This window comes from Octodon degus, unplaced genomic scaffold, assembly GCF_000260255.1.
Source record: "Octodon degus isolate 3935 unplaced genomic scaffold, OctDeg1.0 scaffold00005, whole genome shotgun sequence".
Classification (NCBI taxonomy): Eukaryota; Metazoa; Chordata; class Mammalia; order Rodentia; family Octodontidae; genus Octodon; species Octodon degus.
Genome location: NW_004524581.1, coordinates 14,286,409 through 14,291,457, shown reverse-complemented (window position 1 = coordinate 14,291,457; position 5,049 = coordinate 14,286,409).

The following is a 5,049-nucleotide window of genomic DNA, read 5'->3' as shown; positions in this document are numbered from 1 at the left end:
TTTTTTTTGCAGAACCAGGGATTGAACTCAGGCCCTGCACTTGCCAGGCAAGTGCTTATTCTACTGAGCCATCTCCCTGGCCCCTTGTCAGTTTATTTTTTAATTTAATTTATTTATTTGGCAGAACCAGGGATTGAACTCGGGTCCTTTTGCTTGCCAGGCAAGTGCTTACTCCACTGAGCTATCTCCCCGGCCCCCTATGTCAGTTTATTTACTTGGTACCAGGACTCAAACTCAGGACCTTACATTTGTCAGGCAGCACTGTGCCGCTGAGCTCTATCCCCAGCCCTTTATGCCAGTTTGTAATTCGTGGTCCCAGCACTGAGCAAATGGGTGAGACCCGGGTCAGAATACAGTACAAAGGCTGGGGATGCGGCTCAGTGGGAAAGCACTTACCTAGCACGCGTACGGCCTTGAGTCCAACCCCCAGGATCTACAAGGAAACAGAAGCTGCTCGGAAGGACTCACTGCCCAGTGCAGGTCTGCAGTGAGACAGGCAGGACTGAGACAGCTCTGCACCCTCCCGTCTGGAGTCAGGGTGGGCGGGCAGGCCAGATGGACCCCGAGGGAGACACAGGCTTGGGCCCCTGCAAAGGCCATCACCCTCAGGCGGCTCCCAAAGGCCATCAGCTGGCTTTCTTCTGAGTATAGGAATGTGCTTTACAGGCCTTTACAAAGATGGTTCTAGGGGCTGGAGAGATGGCTCAGTGGTCTAAAGCACCTACTTGAAACAAGCTTGGCAAAGCACAGGGACCGCGGTTCGATCCCCAGCACCACATGCCAGCCAGACCCGCCCCCTGGTGGGCTGAGCTGGCCATACACACACAATAAATAAATGTAATAAATAAAAATAAATTAAAAAAAAGATGGTTCTATACAGAACTGTCCCTGACTCGTGGCAGGGATCTTAACTGTGGGGATAAACGTGTTCCCACCCCAACCTGGCTGCAGCTACTGGGCCTCTTCTCTCACCCAAAGTCCTGTGGGCTCATACTCATGGTCCATCTCCATCCTGATCCTTAATTTAGAGACAGGGAGAAAAATTAAACATCTCGCACGAAAATCTCACTTTTTCCATGAGAACCCTGGCCTAGCCAGTATTCAAACACATTGCCTGAATTACATCCCGAGACCCTGTCTCAAAAAGACAAAAATCCCGCACACATTCACGCGCACACATGCATGTACATGCATGCACACATGCATGCCTGGAGCAGGCTTGGGAGAAAGATCAGGAGTGGCTTGGAGGTTTTGTTTCTTTCTTTGCAATCACAACTTGATAAAAATGTCTGCATAGAAGTCCCAGCTGAGCAGTTGCTTTTGCGGCAGAAAGAGGCCGCCTGCATCCCAGGGACGCATGCTTGGTGCAACTGGGAGAGAAAAGAAGGGAGCCAAAGCGGGCTCCTCCATCGAACCCCTCTGCCTGCCCCCCCCCCCCCCCCCCCCCCCAGGACACACGCCTCTCTAAGGACCTGGGAACAGCCACGGCAAGTATCAGTCACCTCTGTCTTTCTAAAGCCTCTCTGAGCTTGTCCAGTGAAGAAGCCAGAAGAGGGCAAGGCCTGAATCAGGCACAGTATTTAAAATATTACATGGCTGTTTTTCATTCTCCCCAATAAACAAGCTCTCTAGAAGTATTACTGTATACCAAAAAAAAAATATTTAAAATCAGTCTATCCAGAGCCACACATGGTGGCATAGACCTATAAACCCAGTGCTCAGGAGGCTGAGGAGGAGGATTGCCTTGAGTTTGAGGCCAGCCTGAGCAACCCTAGCGAGTTCAGGGTCAGCCTGAACTGTGTAGTGAGACCCTGTATCAAAACACCTGTCTTGGGGCCAGGAGATGACTCAGTAGAATAAGCGCTTGCCTGGCAAATGCAAGGACCTGAGTTCAATCCCTGGGCCTGTAAAAAAACAAAAACAAACAAACAAACAAACAAACAAAACCACCAAAACCCCAAAAAACAAACAACAACAACAAAAAAAACCCAACATCTGTCTTGAAACAAAATATAAAGAAGGGCTGGGGATGTAACTCAGTGTAAAGATCCTAAGTTCAAAACCTAGCACCACAAAAATAAATTAATAAGTTAATAAAATAAAAGACACTTGACTTTCTTTGTGTGCTCCAGTGCAAAAACATATGAACCTGAGGAGGGTGACATGGGCCACCTGGCTGGCCATTTTCCTCGGCTTCTAGAATACTTCCCCGCCTGTGCTAGCTAGGGGCTTGGTTATTACCTGGTGTGCAGAGGTGGGTAGGGTGGGTGGGCTTCTGCCCAAAGGTTGACCGGATCACAGAGCACCTCAGGAATTACAGGGGTGAGTGCCTCCTGGGGCCCTGGGCCATGCTCTCTGAGACCCCAGTGCTCCCAAGGCTGGTCTGAGGACAGGTCCCAACCCTGCCCCACGTCACCAGGGTAGGGGAGCCACTTTTCCAGCACAGCCCATGTACCCTGAAGAGATAACAGCACACAGGGGCTGTTTTTGGTGCTTTATCTTGTCACAGTCTTTGTAGAACATGCAAACCCCTCCAGGCCAAATTCATCAGGTCTAATCCACCATCTGAGCACGTGCAGAATCCCACCTGCTTCCCAGTTGCCCCTGACAAGGCCACCCGCGGGCCTGCCTGCCCGCCTGCTCATCCCCAGGCTTTGCCTTGGTTCACTACCTCCATCCTCCCCTGCCAGTCAGACTGTTCTACATAAAATGCAAGTCAGATCGTGGAACTGTTCTCCCCCAGCATGAAGTCTGAACTCTTTGTGGTGGGGGTGGGAGTGGGGTGCTAGCGGTGGGCGTGGTACTGGGGATTAAAGCCAGGACCTTGCATTGAGCTACATCCCCAGCCTGTTTATTTATCCATTTAGTTTGAAACAGGCTTGTGTAAGTTGCACTGGGTTCCAACGTGCAATCCTCCGGCCTCAGCCTGAGTGAGGGACTCACAGGTGTGCACCTTCACGCCTAGAAATGATATTCATGCTGATTACATCCCAGAATAGCTACATGTTCAGCTAAAGTATATTACTAAAATTAAGTTTTTCTGTTTCTTTTTACTCTATGAATGTGACTACTCAAAATTCAAAATTACAAGGGCTGGGGGTGCTGGTGAGATGGCTCAGTGGTCTAAAGCACCTACTTAGAACAAGCTTAGCAAAGCACAGGGACTGCGGTTCAATCCCCCAGCACCACATGCCAGCCAGCCCCGCCCCCTGGTGGGCTGAGCTGGCCGCGCACACACACATAAATAAATAAAAAAATTAAAAAAAAAACATATTTAAAAAAAAAAAACAAAATTACAAGGGCTGGGGATATGGCTCAGTGGCACGGCACCTGCCTGGCAAGCGTGAGGTCCTGAGTTCAATTCCTAGTACCTAAATAAATAAATAAATAAAATTACATACCTGGCTTGCATTAAATTCCTCTTGGACTGAGCTACTCTCAAGCATCAAAAATAGACTGATACACTGAATTCAAAGTGCAAATACATGAATTGTTTTCTCAAGTGCAAATAAAACAAGGAAAAACTAAAATTATTTCTTTCCCTGCATATTTTCAGAAGAGGGTTTTTCCTTCTAACATAGCGTTTCTGAGTCAAGTGTGGTGGCTCATATCTGTAATCCTAGCACTGGACAGGCTGAGGCCTGAGGACCACTGTGAGTCTGAAGCCAGCCTGAACTCTACGGAAAGATCCTACCTGAAATAATAATAATAATAATAACAATAATGATAATAATAAATCTAAAGATACCTAAGTACTGGATATCAATGTTTAAAATCAAAAAGGATCTAAATGAACCTGAATTTTTTTTTTTTTTTGCAACTGGGGATTGAACTCAGCCGCTTGCGGTTGCCAGGGAAGCGCTTATTCTACTGAGCCATCTCCCCGGCCCTTGAACCTGAAATTTTTAATTCATGTTTTGGAAAACATTTAAATATTTACAATATGATGAGCGGAAGCTGCGAGCGGACGGGCAGTGAGCACGCGCAGGGAGCTGAGCCCTTCCTCGCACGTGGACGTACCATCCTCCCTGCACCTGCGCTGAATGTCCCACAGGCCACAGCGCCCCCCGCTGCCGTTCAGACGCAGGCACCTCCCCAGGATGTGCCGGGAACCCGCTGGGGACCAGCACCACCAGGTCGCCCAGTTTTTTTGTGGTACCGGGATGACCCAGGGCATCACACTCACTAGACTAGCGCCCACCACTGAATGACATCCCCAGCTCTTTATTTTGTATTAAGACCAGGTCTCACTAAACTGTCCAGGCTGACCTTGAATTTGAGGTCCTTCTGCCTCAGCCTCTTGAGTGCTGAGATTGCTGTCGCTGTAGATGGGACAGCAGGACTTGCTGTGGATCACTGAGTCACCTCACAGCTCAGACCCTCCCTGCCCAAAGCAGGGTCCACCGCCAGCTAGGTGACAAGGCAGCTCGCTTGTACATGGGACTTAGACTCGGTCACCTCTGTCCTTGACACAGGGAATGAGGAACGGGGAGGATCCTTTCCTGGAGCCTGATAATCTTGTCACAAAAGTAGACAGAGTGACAGACTCTGCCCAAGAGGCCTGAACATAAATGCCACAAAGTCCACCCCTCTGGGTGGACAGTTTTGGGAACAAATGTGCGGGGTTCTATGACCATGACTACAAGATCCAGAACATTCTTTTTTTTTTTTGAGACAGGGTCTCACTATGTAACCCAGGCTGGCCTCGAACTCACAGTGGTCCTCCTGCCTCAGCCTCCTGAGTGTGCACCTGTAATCCCATCATACCTGGCAGACACAGAATGTCCCAACCAGCTCTGGGTATCAACAGCTGTTTGTCTTTAGCCATTCTAGTAGCTGTGTTGGAGATCACAGTGTGTGTACATGAGAGTTTATGACATGTGGGGGCCTTATAAAAAATACAATCTATGGATGCCACTTGAACATATACTCATAAGTGAAATAAACCAGACATACATGTGTAAATATCATATAGTTTCCCTAGTATAAGAACTCAAGGGGGCTGGAGAGATGGCTCAGTGGTCTAAAGCACCTACTTGGAACAAGCTT